The sequence below is a fragment of the Gracilinanus agilis genome, chromosome 6, assembly GCF_016433145.1.
Source record: "Gracilinanus agilis isolate LMUSP501 chromosome 6, AgileGrace, whole genome shotgun sequence".
Lineage (NCBI taxonomy): Eukaryota > Metazoa > Chordata > Mammalia > Didelphimorphia > Didelphidae > Gracilinanus > Gracilinanus agilis.
The window spans coordinates 42081976-42100564 of record NC_058135.1 but is presented as its reverse complement, the minus strand read 5'-3'; the positions used below and the strand labels follow the sequence as shown (position 1 = coordinate 42100564).

General features: G+C 38.6%; 1 protein-coding gene across 1 annotated transcript in view; it reads right to left on the bottom strand.

Moving 5' to 3' along the window:
* PTPN13 (protein tyrosine phosphatase non-receptor type 13) overlaps window positions 1-18357 on the bottom strand; it is a 239346-nt gene extending 220989 nt beyond the window's left edge. Inside the window, exon 1 of the mRNA XM_044682397.1 lies at window positions 18161-18357. The gene's annotated coding sequence lies outside the window, so the exon portion shown is untranslated. The remainder of the gene's footprint in view (window positions 1-18160) is intronic.
* Between the last annotated feature and the right edge of the window lie 232 nt (window positions 18358-18589).

Genomic DNA, 18589 nt, shown 5'->3' with positions numbered 1-18589 from the left:
GCCTGCTTTAAAGAGCCATTAGACTGAGTTCATCCTTGGCAGCAGGAACTACTTTTGGTTTTGTCTTGGTTTTATTTTTGTCTTTCATTGTATCCCCAGGCCTTAACACAGTGTTTGGCACATAGCAGACACTTACAAATGCTAGTTGATTGACTGACTGATTGGTATTCTGTCAACCAGTCTAACCTCATTTTACAGACAGGACTTGCCCAAGTTCCCCGAGTTGTAATGGTGTGGATTCGAAGCCATCAAATCTAATGAACTTTTCATTATACAATGCTTTCTGAATAAAGAAAATTAGTTCATGTTTTACTCATGTTCTCTTCTACCCCCCAAAAAATGAAGTCCTGAAGAATCAGACCCAGCCTAGTAGAGTGGCTAGAGCTGGCCTCAGACCCAAGAGTCCTAGCTGACACACAGGGTCACTTAACCTGTCAGGGATCTAGCTAATGAAGGCTGTAAACTGGATTCCTGAGGAGAGTTTCCTCACCCAGGAATTAAAGTGTTTTGCAGACATTAGGAGAAGAAACATGCTGGAATGTAAGGAAAACCCTTACCTTCTATCTTATGTCTTCTAAATACTATATATTGGTTCCAAGGTAGAACCTAGGTTCTAGACAGTGAGGGTTAAGTCTTGCCCAGGATCACACAGCTAGGGAGTCTCTGAGAACAAATCTGAACCCAAGACCTCTCATCTCTAGATCTGGCTCTCAATCCACTGAGCCGCCTGGTAGTCACCTTCTATGTCTCCCTTGTCATAGGACCAGCATTTTCCTGATACACCTTCCTGCTCTAGGGGCATCAAATGTCGAAGCCCCTATGTCTGGAGACCTCGCAGACTCGGACCACTCAAATTGCCATACCCTGATGACATTCTAAGCAGAAGTGGGTTGGGAGTGGGCACGTGCATTGTTTGTTTTGAATTCAGGGAAGTGCTATTTGGAAGTGTCTAGCAGACTCCCTATGGACACGTGGGGGCTTTGAGACTACATTACCCATGATTCCAAAGGGTTTCCGGTCTTTGGGCGTGGGGATGTCAAAAAAAAAAGGTCCCCACGCATAGGGCAGCTTAAATTCAGAGGAGGGCCTAGAGAAGGTCTCTTGGCTTTCCTGAAGGGCTGGCTGGCGTAGGAGAGGGACAAGATGGACTCTGGTGGTAAATTTAAAAATTAGTCAGGCGCGGTCATATATATTTTACCAACAAAACCATGGCTATTAAAATATTGTTTTCTTTTATACCATATGTCTTTATCATTTTTAATTGTAACAGCATCTAGAAAAAGCTAAGTACTACTCGATTCTCGCTGTTAGAGCCAATTAAATCTCCTGTTCATTGCCTCACCAGAGCCACTTCATTTCATCCTAACACCAAATCTGAACCTATACCACCCTTTAGTCACACAAAACAATTTTGGGGATGGTTAAAAAAAGAAGATAGACTCATTAAAAAAGATTAGATACACAAGATCCCAAAGCATCTAGCAGAATGTTTGCTAAACACAAAGATGCCAAATCCAAGGGTAAAACCTTCCCATTTAACAAAACTTTCTCAGAAAACTAGAGAGCAGGCTGGAAGAAATTAAGTTTGACAAGTGGTTCTTAGATTGTGGTCCAAGGACCTCTGGGGGTTCCAGGAGACTCTTTCAGTGGGTCTGTGAGGTCAAAATTGTTTTCATAATACTAAGATGTTTTTAATTTCTAATATGGTATACATATATATACATGCACACATATATGTTGAGTGTATGTGTGTGGAAATCCACATAAATGAGTTCTTTTTGGTCTGCCATTTTTAAGAGCGTAAAGATGTCTTGAGACTAAAAAGTTTGAGAAGTGTTAGCTGAGACCAACATATAATCATAAAATCTGAAGGTTTAAAGGGGCTTCATTAGCTTCTGGACCAATCCATATATAAAAATAATCTCCACTTTAGCATAACACACAAGAAGTTGCCTAGATCATATACCACAATAAGTTTCAAAAGAATACACAATATGTATTAAAAGTCCTATCATTAAAAAAGAAATTAGAGTGCAAATGATAAAAATAGGTGATCACAGAAGATAAAATAGGGAATTTCAATTATTTTTGAAAATAAAAAGCTTTTCCACAAGCAAAGTTAATTAAAATCAGAAGGGAAACAATTTAAGTGAGGGGCAAATCTTTGCAGCAAATTTTTCAGATTAAAGTTAATATCCAAATTATAGAGGGAACTGATATATGTGTGTGTATATAAATGTATGGGCGTAAATATATACATTCAAACATTTATACACATATATAAGCCATGCCCAAAAAATAAGTAGTCAAAGAATATGTACATATAGTTATCCAAAAGAAATACAGCTAGAGAAATGTTAATCAAAACAACTCTGAGGTACCTAGCAGAGTGGACAATACGACAGTAAAGGAAAAAAATTAATGTTGGAGGGGACATGGCAAAATTTGAACACTAATGCATTGCTGGTGGAATTGTGAATTGATCCAACCATTCTAGAAGGCAATTTGGAATTATGCATCAAGAGCTATAAAAGAATGCATGCCCTTGAACCCCAGAAATACCACCACTAGGTTTGTATCCCAAAGAGATTTTTTTTAATAAATGGGAAAGGATCTGTTTACACAAAAAATATTTATAGCTGAGCTTTTTGTGGTGGCAAAAAACTGGAAAATGAGGGAATGTTCCTCAATTAGAGAATGGCTGAACAAACTGTGGTATATGATGGTGATGGAATATTATTATGCTATAAGGAATGGTGAATTCATATATTTCTATAAGAACTGGAAAGACTTACATGAACTGATGTGGAGTGAAATAAGCAGAACCAGGAGAACATTATACACAGTAACTGAAGCATTGTGGAACAATCAAATTAATTGTCTTTGCTACTAATAGTAGTACAAAGGTTCAGGGTAATAACAAGGGACTTATGAGAAAAAAATGCTACCCACAGCTAGAGAAAGAACTGTGGGAGTAGAAATCCAGAAGAAAACATTATGATTTATCATTTGTTTACATGGGTATATGATTGGGGTTTTGGTTTGAAAAGATTACTATATTACAAAAATGAATAATTAGGAAATAGGTTTTGAGTGATAATATATGTATAACTCAGTGAAATTGCTTCAAAGAGGTGAGGGAGACAACATGAATCATGGAACCATGGAAAAACATTTAAAATTAAATTTAAAATAAAAAAAGAAATACGAGCTATGAACTACTGTATTTTTAAAAAGCTCTAAAAAGTTAATATGTACTCATTAAAATTCCATGAGATTCTACCTTATACCTCTGTAATTAGGATTTGCTCCCCAGAACTCTAAATCCCAGCTTCCCATGTTCCCTCTCACCTTACATGCTAAAGTATGTATATACTTTAGATATAAAGGATATAAGTTTTGCGTAGCTCTACCCCTCGCTCTCTCTTCCCCTGATCATGGTTAGTGGAGGGGGGTGATGTGAGAGGCAGGAGAGTTTTACTCAGGTTTTATTTCCATTTCTTTCTTCTTCTACTTCAAGTGATTATTAATAAATCTTATAAAATATAATACTTGGAGTTATTGGATGTTAATTTAAATCTTGCAACCTATTAAATCAAATATAAAACATAAAAATGGCCATTATTGGAGGATCTCTGAGAAGACAAGAAGCATAAAGCACCATTTGTTGGTGGCACTGATATCAGTGTGTCTTTTATGGAAAGCATTTTGAAATTGTACCTCAAAATTATTAAAAAATGACTCGGAGATACTAATAGTAGGTGCATACCCAGAGGAAGGCAAAAGACATATGTACAAAAACATTTATAAGCAGCACTTTTTTGCCATAATAAAGAATTAGAAATGAAGTAGGTACTTACCAACTGGGGAACGTTTGGACAAGTTATGATACATTGATATAATGGAATATAATGTATTAGAAAAAATTTAAATATTATGAATTCAGAGAAACCTGAAAAGACTTGTATTAACCAATGAGGGCTGAAAAAATTAGAATCAGGAAAATAATTTATATGGTAACCAAAATAATGTAAAATAAAACAACTTTGGAAATACTACAGAATTATAATTAAGGCTGATCCAGTGGACATAGTGGCTAACATAAATGCTCACTAACTGTTATGTCAATCATCACTTCAGAAGACTAAAGGAACATTCCAGCCACCTCGTAACTGAATGGTAGTGAACTGGAAGTGCAGAACAACCCAGATATTTTCAGATATGGCCAATGTGTCTATTTCCTTTGTTTGACTATACTTAATTACAAGAGATTTTGTTCTATTTTGATTGGCAAGGAAAGAGGATAGGGAAAGGGATCTGTAAATGGGTAGACAGAAATGTCAAAAAGGAAGAAAAGAGCATCAATAAAATATTGAGAAATAAAAAGAAAAATTCAGGAGGAAACAGTGATTTTGTTATAATTACTGTACATTAAAGTTTATTTACATAAACTAACAAAGCAAACTGTAATACAATAGCAGTTTGTAGTTTCACATACAATCTTCTTTCTATATTTTTTTTGTTAAATTCTTAACAGAAAAAAAGAAAACTGAGAAAGATAATACTCTGGTGCAATAACCAAGCATTTTAATGTCTTTGTGCCTCAGTTTCTCCACATGAAAAATGGGATGAGGGAGATTATTTGTAATGTCCTTCCCACAATTAAATTCCATAATTTTAGGTAGTTAAAGATCTTAGGTTTAATTTATATATGGTAGTTTGTTATATTACATGTTCTCAAACTGCACCTACAACTGTGGCCTACCATCTTGTTACTGTGTTTCAAAGGACATGAAGAAAAAGAATGTGCACAGATATGTACAAAATCACCAGTTATCTGAAAAATAATTCAGTCGACATGTCTTAATGCTGGTGAATAAGATGTATTATTTTTATATATGGAGGACCACAATACTATTATTTTTTCAAAGAGAAATTTATACTACTTAAAATACTACAGAGCTGCAAGATTTCAGTAGCATCATTGATATAAGAAATTTCTTATGAACTACCACCTCGATTACAAATATGTCTCGGTGCTCATGAGTTATTAATAAAAGTGGTAACAATAAAATGTGCTTCCTTGAAAATCACAGTGGAACATACCATCATGCTGGTAATAAGGAATCAGGATAACTCATTCTAGGATTCTAGGATAAGGAAATGGTATGAGATCTGCTATGGGCTCTCTTTAAGCATGAAGGAAAATGGATGTCCCAGGCTGAAAATTATAAAGAATCTTAGAGGTAATCTAATTTAAGCTGACAAATTTTACAAATGAAGAAACTGAGGAATAGAGATATGAAATAAACTGGGTAGTTTACAACAGAGCCAAGATGCAAACCCATGTCTCCTGGTGCCAAATTCAGGACTCTTCCTATTCAATGTTTTTTATAATAGTCTAGTTCGGTTTGCTTGTACTTTAAATATTAATCTTCTACTTATTTTTGTGATTTAAAAAAAGTTTGAGCCTCATCATTCATGCAGTATTCCTCTTATTTCTGATTAGTGAGAACTAAAAACATATTTCTCATTAAACTTAGTCCTTTAATTTCTTTCAATGAACTTTCCAAATTGTCTATCACTTCTTTCATGCAACACAGCTACACAGACTGTTTAATTTCTGTCAAACGGCATGGCATTTGGTAAATTTAAATCTGACTTCATCTCCCATTTACACAGACAGTTCCAGAGTAAGTTTATCTCAAATGGTCATTGCAAATGGATAAAGAAGCGTAGGATGTAAGCAAGATGGTTTACATTTGGGAATTTGTACACTGCTTTCAAGGAACCCAAGTTTCTCACACTAACAAAAATCCTCTTTTTAAGATTGATGTTCTTCTAATGATTCTATGTGGCTAAAAATCATGAAGAATGACAATCTTTGAAGAATCAAAATTGTAGGTCATTCAAAGTGCAAAGGAAAAAAGCTTGGTAGGCATGGAGGAGAGACTACTGAATTAAGAACACAAAAAATCAAAGATGTCAGAGAGACATAATCAGAAAAGGATTCTTATTCATGTTAGATGGGTCATTTGCAACCCAGAAGTCCAATTCCTGTCCTGTCCTGTCCTCTACCCTTTCCTTCCCTCCCCCTCAAGGCAGAAGACTGGTAAGGACTAAGCAATTGGATTTAAGTGACTTGCCCAGGGTCACACAACTAAGAAGTATCTGAAGCCAGATTTGACTAACCTCTTTCTTCTGTAGGTGAGGAAATTAAGGTCTAAAAGTCTCATGAATAGTGAGCTGGCAGAGCTAGGAACTGATGTCCTCTGATTCCAAATGCAGAACTCTTGGAACACATCTAAAGTGTGCTAGGCACAGGCAAAGGGAAACCTGCACTGATAAGGCCACAGACTTCTATGCTCGTATGCTTCTATTCCTGGAAACGGGTATAAAATAGCCTAGTTATCAAATCTAGATTAAATGAACTTCTAGGAAGCTATTTTCAATTGATTCCAAAAAATAAAATCAAGAATTTAAAATTTAAAATTAAAAAAAGGCCTTGATCAATGACAAAAACCCAGTGGAAATGCATGTCCGCTATGGGGAGAGGGCCTGGGTGGGTGGAGAAGAGAGAAAGAACATGATTCAGCTAACCATGGAAAATTTTTCTAAAAAAATTTAAAAAATGATAAAAAAAAAAAAGAAGAATTTATAAAAACCAACGACCTTCAGGAATTGATGCAGAGCAAAAGAAACAGAACCAGGAGAACTTTTTACACAGAGACTGATACACTGTGTCACAACTGAATGTAATGGACTTCTCTACTAGCAGCAATGCAATGACCCAGGACAATTCTGAGGGACTTATGGAAAAGAACGCTACCCACATCCAGAGAAAGAACTGTGGGAGCAGAAACACAGAAGAAAAACTGCTTGATCACATGGTTTGATAGGGATAGGATTGGGGATGTAGATTCTAAATGAACGATCTATTGCAAACATTAATAATATGGAAATAGTTCTTGATCAATGACATGTAAAACCCAGTGGAATTGCTCGTTGGCTATGAGAGAGGGGTAGGAGGAGGGGAGGGAAAGAACATGAATCATGTAACAATGGGGAAAATACTCTAAATTAATTAAATAAACAAATTTTTAAAAGAAAAAAAATTATTTATAAAAAACACTTAAAGGAGATTATCATCATTAAACAGAATGGAGAAATCTCTTAATTCTTCATTTGATGTATTCTTTTTCCTTTAAATAACTGAATCATACATTTCATATTTCTTTCCTTCTACCAGGCAGTTATTGGTCTGTCCTTGAAACTAGCATAATTTTAAGAATGACAATTTGTTATTCTATAGGAGGAAAAAAAGGATTTTATAGAAAAAAATACTAAGAAATGTTCATTTTTTATAAGGTTTCCATAGAAAGAATTCCTATTCAGTTATATTTCCCTGCTGGGCCTTCAAATAAAACCTCTGTCCAAGTCTGAGATAAATTAAGTTGCCAGTAAAGTTATTTATTCTACAAGCTTTCATTTTCATTTAATGAGCATTATGAAGGGTTGTTCAAGCTCACTGAAACGGCACTTGAACATGAGGTGATTGCTACACACTAAACATTCCATAATCCTTTCTTTCATAGAATAACTTTGAATCTGTTCTCCTTTCTTTTGTTTAGCTGCAATGGGTAAGTACACTTTTAAAAGATCCTGAAGAAAAAAGTGTTTTAGCTCAAGCAACAAAAGAAAATAAAATTGGTATTTGCCTCCCCACCCTCCCCATTTGCTCCTAACAGCCCTGCAAAGAAAAGAATAACTTTGATTAAAGCATGTCTGTTTTCTATTAATTATGTGATGGCCAGAAAATCTAACTAAAAATGCTTCAGAGCTAAACTACTGTGGTTAAAAAGTAACAAACACCATTACGATTTATGGCACAGAATTAACCATCTGAAACATTCGAACTACTACCCTAATGTTTGGCTGTCTAGATTCATGAGTGGATGAGTGGAAATTTACCTAGTCCAATCTAACTAATCCCAGACTAGACCACACTTCACATCCCATCCAGGCCCCCATACTATAAAAATAAAGAGAGATGCGATGGAAGCTTTGACCAGGGAATCAGGGTTTCAATGTCCAAAGAAAGATCCCATCCTTACAATACCCAGTCATATAGACATGTTCCTTAACCCAGAGATGTTGCTTTCCCAACAGCACAAAATATGATATATTTAATTTCTTTCTTATTCATTCATTTAGGGAAAGCGGAGAGGTACAATAGAAAGAAAGCTGGTTTTGGTGTCCAGAGGAACTGGATTAGAATTGTCTCTGCCTCTTCCCCATGTAACTTTGACAAACCCTTCATCCTGTTTGAGACTTTTATTCTTTATGTGTATAATGAAGGGAAGGGCCATGTGGAGATTCCTTCTACTTCTAAATCTTTATTTTTATCCTTAGAAACTCTTTTACTGAAGAGACTCTTTGCTGTTGTGAAAAACCTTAATAGTACTTTCTTCCAGATCCCTGGATCCCTTTGCTAAAATGATATGCCTGTCTTTTTATAAACTTGGAAATATACCAATTAAAAGAAAGGGAGATCTACACTCCTCTCTCCCCTAAAAAGATAAAGTAGAAAAAAATAATATATCATTTCAGAATAGGATTTACTACTGCAAAGATTCAGTCTCTAGGCACCTGTTAATATCTATATGTTGAAATCAAATATTAAAAGGGGCCTAAAATAAATGTCCCACTGAAGCCAGGATTTATTTGCAGATACAACAAAATCTTAAAGACTTCTCTTAATTGTAATGAAAATTCAAGTATTTGAAAGAGGAGAGAAAGAAAACACAAAATATGAAGAGTCTAAAGCCAACACAGAAGCTTACCAGTCAGCTGAATCAATAAAAGTTTATAACTGCTTCTAGAAAAAAAATACTTTATAAATCAAGTGCAAAAAATACATGAGTAGGTAGCAAGGTAGCTCAGTGGATTGAAAGCCAAACCTAGAGATCGGGGAGGCTCTGGATTCAAATTTGGCCTCAGATACTTCCCAGCTGTATGACCCTGAGCAAATCACTTAACCCCCCATTACCTAGCTCTTCCCATTCTTCTAAAGACTTGAAATACACAATATTGATTCTAAGAAGGTAAGCATAATTTTAAAAAAACAAACACGAAAAATGCAACAAGTGTACAAGGAGGATGTTTGGAGGGAAAACAGTGCAGTAACAACCATGGACACAATGGAAATGCAAATGTTTTTATTGTGATGATAATGGTGACATATGAGCCTGTGCCATCTCCTCCATCACCACTGAACCTCTTTTAAAAAGTTGCCTCAACTACAGGCTTGGTCTTTTTCAGTTCCCTAGCTCTGAAACTGGTCATTTGCCATCCCTCCCTCTTACTGGAAGTGTCCTGTCTTCCTATTCACCCAATCTAATGGTAACTCTTCATTTTTCATTATCTTGAACCTTTCTAGGATTTTTGGCACTGCTGTCCCTTCCCTGTTTGCATCATCTTTCCCCACATTGGACTAGTAACCTTCCTTCTGCCTGCTTTAGCTTTTCCTGGTCTCCTTTACTAGCTGCCTCCTCATTCTCTTCCAGGACTCTTAAGGAGAGTATGGCAGGGCTCTCTTCTCATTTAATATTTTTTTCCCTTTCCAAGGGATATATTCCTCCAGCTTTAATCAATCAAACAAGCTTTGATTAAGCTCTGTGCCTGTCCTAGTGCTCAGTCGGGGGGGGGGGGGGGGGGGGACACAAGACATGCAAAAAAGACATATGCCAATATAAGCATTGCACAGTAGATGCAAAATAAATATTATATAAGGTAACTTTTCAGGGCAGGAAATTAGTAGCTGGGTGGGGATTCAGGAGAGGTTGCAATTAGAAAGTGGAACCTGAGTAAGTTTTCAATGAAATAAAATTCTATCATCTAGAGGTAAGAAAGGAGGCCATTCCAGGGTCAGGGAGAAGATAGGAAAAAGACAGAGAGAGAGAGGCAGCTAGGTGACTCAGTGGATTGAGAGCCAAGTCTGTAGATAGGAGGTCCTGAGTTCAAATCTAGCCAGATACTTCCTAGCTATGTGACTCTGGGCAAGTCATTTAATTCCATTGCCTAGCTCTTACCACTCTTCTACCTTGGAAACAATACTATGTATTTTCTTTAAGACAGAAGGTAAGGGTGTGTGTATGTATATACATACATATATATATATATATTTAAAGACTATGTATTTACTCTAACACAGAAGGTAAGGATATATATTTTTATAATATGGGTACATATATATTTTTAAAAGTATATATTTGCTCTAAGGTAGAAGGTAAGGGTATATATATATATATATATATATGTATATTAAATGTAGATGGGGGGGCAGCTGGGTAGCTCAGTGGAGTGAGAGTCAGGCCTAGAGATGGGAGGTCCTAGGTTCAAACCCGGCCTCAGACACTTCCCAGCTGTGTGACCCTGGGCAAGTCACTTGACCCCCATTGCCCACCCTTACCACTCTTCCACCTATGAGACAATACACAGAAGTTCAAGGGTTTAAAAAAAAATGTAGATGGGTATATAAATATTTTAAAAGACTACATATTTGCTTTAAGATGAAAGGTAAAGGTATGTAAATATATATATAAAATGGTATATAAATTTTTTTTAAACCCTTACCTTCCGTCTTGGAGTCAATACTGTGTATTGGCTCCAAGGCAGAAGAGTGGTAAGGGTGGGGAATGGGGGTCAAGTGACTTGCCCAGGGTCACACAGCTGGGAAGTATCTGAGGCCAAATTCGAACCCAGGACCTCCTGTCTCTAGGTCTGGCTCTCAATTCACTGAGCTACCCAGCTGCCCCTATAAATATTTTTAAAAGACAGAGAAGGAAAATGGAGAGTTTTGTTTGGGCAATATTAAGATGGTAAGATCAGCTAGACCTTAGAGAATGAAAAAATGATAAAATATAACAAATCATGAAGGGTAAGAGACAGATTGTGAAGACTTTTAAAGAGTTTTTATATGGTGCTAAAGGCATAATAGGTAACCCCTGGAGTTTACTGAGGAGGTGGGGAAGTGACATCATCAGACCTACTTCTTAGTAAAATACCATTAGCAGTCCTGTGAAGGAGGGATTGGAGACTTGAAGCAGGGAGACCAATCTGAAGGCTCTTCCAACAGTCTGGGTTTGGAATAATTGAAATGTGAATGCAGAGGAGATTTTTGTAAGAGAAAAGTTGGTGTAGAGGTATTAGGAAGATCTGACAACTGACTGGATAACAGGAGTAAGGAAAAGTGAGGGAGGAGTCAATGAAAAATGTTTTGGTAACTGCACAATCTGTCTACCATATTTCTCCAGCCTTATCTCAGACTACTTCCATTCCCAGTGTTCTGTATACTAAAGTAAAACTGGGCTAGTCTCTGTTGCATCATAATGCCCTATGATTTCCTACCTCGAAGCCTTTGCTATGTCTGGAATATCCAACCCTCCACTGGAATTCTTAACTAATAATTTATTGTCCAACTCAACTGCCACCTCCTCTACAAAGTCTTCCCTGATTCTAGCCATGCTTTCTCCAATATTTCACTCTGTACTACTTCAATGTATTTATCACATAATATTATTTGTTATATCTCCCTAGAGAATAGCAGCATTATAAAGGCAAGAATCTTCAAATGCAAATATGCATCTTCTCTAGCACTTAGTAAATATTGGAAAAGAAAAACAGTTCAACTGCCACCTTTAAAATGAGCCATTTTGGGCAGCTGGGTAGCCCAGTGGATTGAGAGTCAGGCCTAGAGAAGGGAAGTCCTAGGTTCAAATCCAGTCTCAGACACTTCCCAGCTGTGTGACCCTGGGCAAGTCATTTGACCCCCACTGCCCACCCTTACCATTCTTCCACCTATGGGCCAATACACAGAAGTTAAGGGTTTAAAAAAAATTTAAAAAAAAAAAAAAGAGCCATTTTCAATTCCTTGGAGGGATTAAGGGAAAATAAGAACACCAATGCATTGGGGAGTCGATGCATAGTTGGTGGAACTACAGATAATCCAACCATTCCAGAAAACAATTTGGAACTATACCTAAAAAGTCAACAAACAGTATACATCTCTTTGATGCAGCAATCTGACTACTAGGTTCATACCCCAAAGAAATCAAAGCATGAAGTACAAAAATCTTTATAGAAGCACTTTTTGTTGAAGCAAAAAGATTTAGGAAAAGACTAGGTGCCCATTAAGTGGAAACAAAATGGGAAAAAATGGAAGTTATTATTTCAGCATAAGAAATGATGAATATAGAGTTGTGATAGGATTTCTCCACAATACATTAATTAGTTTTCCCTAAAAAGCAACAAAGCTGTCCCAAAGATTTAATTGGCCCTACCTCCCTTAAGAGAGCTTCTTGGTTACCAAAGGATATGAAAAAGTCCTAATGCCATGGAATCAGGGTCCCTTAAACTCAGGAGATAACTGAAGACCGGTCCTACTGATTAGACGGGTTTCCATATGGAGCCAGAGGGACTGAGTCCTGAAAAAGCCAAGTGCCACTGTTTCTTTGTGGTGTAAACACTCTTTTGTTAACTATTCAGTGACTTGTGAGTGTCTTATTTTATCTCACAACCTAACCTGAACTAACAAGACAGGCTGTAGACCTGCCTCAAACAGAAGCCTATTCAGAGAACCTTGGAAAGACTGGAATGACTTCAGCATTGGGATGTTCATAGTGACCAGTAATAAGTTATTTGCCTATGGTGGTGCTGACTGTGTTGATGGCCCCTTTTCCTATTGTCCATGGGCTTCTACAGTTGAAGACAGCCAATCCAATAAGTACTTATTATGGGCCAGGCACTGTGTTAACTGCTAGGGTTACAGAGAAAGGCAAACGACAATCCCTGTTCTCATGGAGCTCACAGTCTAATGAGGAAAAAAGTTACTCAATATAGCTTCTCACTAATGGAAGCCACTCTTCTTGGCAGAGAAGCAAGTAATGAACTCAAGGTGCAAAGAGTTCTATATTTCCACATGTGGCCAATGTGTTAATTTACTTAATTGGTTATACATATTTGTTGGGGGTTGAGCAAAAAAAGAAAAGGGAATAGGAAAGCCAATTAATAAACCATTTAAAAATGCACAGAAAATAAAACACAGTTGAGAAGGGGCCATATACACAATTTTGTTACTCCTTTGTTAAACATAATATACAAACTGCACACCACTGAAGTCTATTAAGTTAAAATATTTTTTCTTGCTTGCTCTTTATATAGTCAAATATTTACCCTTCTTTAATTGCTTAGTTGACAAAAAATTTTCAAACTTTTTTTGAAACTCTTACCTTCCATCTTAGAATCAATATTGTGTATTGGTTCTAAGCCAAGAGGCTAGGCAATGGGGTTTAAGTGACTTGCCCAGGGTCATACAGCTAGGAAGTGTCTGAGGCCAAATTTGAACCCAGGATCTCCTTTCTCTGGGCCACCTCGCCACCTAGTTGCCCCTAAAATTTTTTTAAACTTTTAATGAGTTTTCTCATACCCTAAAAGAATAGGCCTTCAAGAATCTAGTCAGGAACGGGGATTTCTTCACTTTTTTTTATGTCATGATTTTGGAAGACTGGAGAAGACTATAGAATCTCTCTTAGAATAAGATTTTATACTATGTTTATATAACAGCATCTATAGAGCAAAGGTTTGCAAAGAAAATATTATCTTGTTTTATCCTCACAGCAACCCTGGAGGGCAGATGCTATTATTATCCACATTTTCCAAATTAGAAAACTAAGGAAGACTCGGAGGAAGCTTAGGTAACTCACTAAGGCTGGATTTAAACTCCCAGATGGAGGGCTCTTATCCACTCTGTCATCTAGGATTACAAAAGAAATCAATTATATTGAAATTATTTTTTTGTCAAAAGAATAAGTTAGAGTCCTAGGTAATAGCCCCTGATCTAGTCCAAGGCTTTTATTTTTTACTGTTGAGGAAATCCACATTTAGGGGGATTAAATAATTTGCCCAAGATCAAGCAAGCAGTAAAGTTCAGAAGCAGGATCTGGCCTTATTTCCTCTAATTCTAATGCTTCCACTAGTCCAAAGAAGGCCCTGAAAACGTATTCCATCAATGGTCCTTATTCTACACCACTCTCATGAGGCTCACTCTCAAGTCTCTACCTTACAGACTTCATTTACTGACAGAAACAAACAGGGTAGGACAGGATAGAACAGGATATGGAGTTTGCAGACGGCTGGCACTGCACAGATAGAAATCTCCCAGATGTTTTCATTTTCCCCTCAGATCTGGAATGTTGGAATCACTCCACCACCTACTCCCTCCCTCATCCCCCTCGCCCCCACCCCTCCATGGTTTACAGAGAATATCCTAGTCCTGACAGTAACTAAGAAAGTAGTAAAGTCTAACTTATTTCATTAGGAGTTCTCTATTAACATTTAACTAACAAAAGTGTTTCCTCTATCTGGTTCCTTACCTACTAAATAGAAAAAATAATCTTTTATTAGTGTAAAGGATATTTACCTTGTGTTCACAGAGGGATTACTGCTAAGGGAACAGGGAATCTCATAGCACTCATCTCATTCTTCTCCTTCATACTACACCTAATTAGACCAGAACCTTCTCTGCCCCTTTCCCTTTCTCCGCCTTGCTTTGAGCATAGGTATTATGAACTCACCCCCGATACAAATAGAGTACAATAGACATACCTAAGGACAAGAAAGTCTCATGTTTGGAAAAAGTCCAATTACTACAGCTTCAAATTATTTGGTTAGGGTTTTGCAAACTTCAAAATGTACTCATTTAAAAATAAGACTCTTCCCAGTTGACAAATAGTCAATGGATTTGAATGAGAAGCATTTCTTTCCTTTCAAAAATCCAAGCTACCTACACATTCCAAATCAGCAGTAATTAGAAAAACACAAATAAAGTAACTCTGACATTACACCTGATAATGATCTGATTGACAAAAATGGGGGAGGGGGGGACAGACTGTGTTGGAGGAATTGTGAGAAATTGAAGCACAGATACAAAGTGGAACTGTAAATTGGTCCAGTCATTCTGGAAAGAAATTTGGAATTGGCCCCAAAGTTACTAAACTATGTATATTCTAGGACCAAAAGATACCACTCCTAGTCCTATAAGCCCAAAGAAGTAAAAGAGGAAAAAGTCTTAAATATGAAAATATATGGCACTAAGGTAAAGAACAGGAAACCAAGTGTATGTCCATCAAACTGAGGAATAGCTTAAGAAGTTATGGTATAGTAGAATACTAGAAGAAATGATAAATAGGAAACAGAACATTTCAGAGAAACCTGGGAAAGCATGTATGAAATGATGTTCAGTGAAGTGAACAGAACCAGGAGAACAATTTATATTATAACATTATAAAAATGGACTTTTGAAAAGCTTAAAAATTTTGACCAATGCAATGATAAATCATGATTCCAGAAGAATGATAATGAAGAATGCAACCTGCCTACTGACAATAACAAAAACAAAAGATATAGCATTTTGGATATAGTTTTGGCCAAAGTCAATATGGGACCTTTGTTTTGCCTGATTTATTATAAGGGGTTAGTTTTTTTTTTTTTTTTTTTTTTTTCAGTGAAGGGGACATAGTAGGGAAAAAATAAATGCTTGATAATTGGGGGAAAGTAATTACAAAATTTTAAATGAGTGTCAAACCATTGGGATTTAAATGGCATAATTAGTCATTAAATCCAAACTGAATCAATTTAAATTCTCTCCTCTGAATTTTTTTACCTTGTGGAACATCTTAAGCACTAAACCAAAACAAGAAAACTACTATTCCTAAGAGGTAGCATCTATAGTAGGGGTTGTAAACCTGGGGTCTATGAACCTGTTTTTTAAAATACTTTTTAAAAACCCTTACCTTCCATTTTAGAATCAATTCTGTGTATTGATTCCAAGGTAGAAGAGTGGTAAGGGGTAGGCAAAAGGGGTTAAGACTTATCCAGAGTCACGCAGATATTAAAAAGTGTCTGAGGTCATATTTGAACCCAGCACCTCCCCTCTGTGAACTTGGCTCTCAATCCATTGAGCCACTTAGCTTCCCCCTTTAAAATATTTTGATAATCATTTCCCAATATAATTAAATTTCTTTATAATCCCATGATAATGCATTTATTGTGAGAAAGGGTTCACAAGATTTGCCAGATTGTCACAGACATACAAAATTAAGAACCTTGAATTCATAGGATCTCAGATCCAATACATTTTTTTTGACAGTGGGAGGGACTTGTACATTTGGAATGGGGAAGATGCCATTTGAGAATTATACAGACTGAAAAGAATTATGCAGGTTCACTAAAGGGCAAGGTTGAGGGCAAAAAGATGCAGATTTCTCCTCCCACCACATACCTGGAACCAAGCAAGAGTTTGATGCCGTCTTAATTTTCCCTTAGGCTACTAAAAAAAAACAAAAAACGGCTATGTACGCTACTAACTATTCAGCTAAAGAATTAATTTACCAAATACACATGAATTTTTAGCAATCTGTTCAAATGGTCAATTTGAGGAAAATGGTCTTCGAAGAGATATGTATGAAGGGTTTGAAAGAAATTATCTCAAAAGTCCCTTCCAGCTGGCTGAAAATACTCTTCCTTTTCCAACCCCTTAATCTCCTAAAAATCAAGGACTATTTCACTGGTCATTGTACCTTGAACACCTTTCAGTTCTTGACCTTACGCTCGAATTTATTAAGAAAAGTAGAAATTGTGCCCAGTCTTGTGTCTATATTGTCTGATGTAGCATTTGTTTCATCAAAGCCTGCTTGGGAAATTTCTGAAAGAACCAACTGCGAATACAAATACAGGATGAGGGAAAGCTAAGTTTTAAACTCAAGTAGATTAAGTTTTTTAAAAAAACAAAACACCAAAACCACTACCGACATCTCTGTGAATTTATAGGGGGAAAAATGTACTTTGTAAAAATCAAACCAGATGTTGTTATAATTTTCCATCACATAACCACTGCAATCTAAGGAGTACATTCAAACTTCTGGAAATATATCATCAGGGATCTGGGGTTTCACAAACGCTTCCTGTATTTCTTCGCTTATTTCAGAATGCTTTTCTAAACAACAGTTTTTCTCCACTTACAACACACTCAAACCCGTCTAGATAAAAATAAAAATCCTGATAATTCCCAACCGCCTCAAGCCCACTGTTTTTGAAGTCCTACATTTTGTTTAGGTCCCCGCCTTGAAAACAAACCCAGTTGCCCCATTTTCTCCCGTAAACAGAACAGAGACTCCTCTGAACCCGCGGCAGCTCCGTATGAAGTCACCGCGTTTGTTGTTTCAAACATGCAATTAAAAGAAAATGACACAGACAATTCAAGAGATTAGTTGGCGAAGTGTGGAGGTGTAGATCCTCGGGATAACGCCCATGCAGGCGGGATTCCTGCAAGTCAATCCACCGGCAGGAGATAGGATTTCCCAACCCTACCCCCCACACACACCCCCACCCCCACCCCCGGCTCTCTTTCCTCTGCCCCTACGCTCGGCATCCCGACTCCAACCGGACAGCTCAGAGGGAGCTTCGGAACTTGGAGCTAACTTCAATTCTCCTCCCGTTTTCTCCTGGGCCGCAGAATGCCACAAACCCCGGGAAAGGGAACGGGTCGGGAAGGGGATCGATCTCTTTCTGTCTCTGACTCTCGGGTCCGAGCCAAACTAAAAGAAGAAAGCCACTAGCACTCCGTGGCCGCGCTCCGCTGCTATCCCGCGGCGGCCGCTAGCCAGTCACCCTACGATCGTTTACTGGAAGCAGAGCGAGAGATGCAGAACCAGTGCCCCAAATCCCAGGGGTTGTTGGGGAGCACAGGTCTGGCCCCCTCCACTCCCGCTGCAGCATCACTCCCCATGCACAGCACAATCCCCAACTCTCCGCCCAAGTCGCTTAGGCGGGATGGGAGCAGAGCCCACCGCCTCCTCTCAAACCGCGAAACCACCCCCAACCCGGCCTGCAGTCCTCGAACCCCAGGCCCCCAGCGCCCAAGGCCCGGAAAAGTTTCTTCCGAATTCTCAGCGCCGACACTACCCTGGAGGGTGGGGAAGAAGGAAAGAGGGGGAAGGGGGCTGCTCTTTGCGAAGGCCAGGAAGTTGGATAACTTGTCCCCGTTCTTTGGAGGGGGGTGGGGGAGTATTTCAGGCGTCCTACCCACTTGTCCTGTACTTACCGACCCGTCCGAGGACACTACGGCGGCTCGAGCGCTGGGGGACGGCGGGCTCCGCAGCCCCGGCGGGGAGGGGGCGGTGCGGGCCGGGGGCGCTGGGGGCGGCTGCAGACGGCGGCCGAGAATATCAGGAGAGGAGCCCGGGGAGGGGGAGCAGGGGAACCGCATCTCCTTCTCCTCCTCCCAGTCTTGGAAGCCCCTCTCCCCAAAGCAGACGCGGAGGACGCTCCGGGGCTGGTCGCGGTGTTGCCCTCGGTCCCGCTGCCCCGTGGTGCAGCGAGGAGCCGTAGCTGGCTGTCCTGGGGCCCCCAGTGCCCGCATAGGGGCCAGCCCCAGGCGCCGCCGCCGCCGCCGCCCTCGACCCCGCCCCGCCCCGCTGTCACTCAGCCGAGCACGCCCCGACTCCCGGCGGCCCCGCCCCGCGTCCGGGGC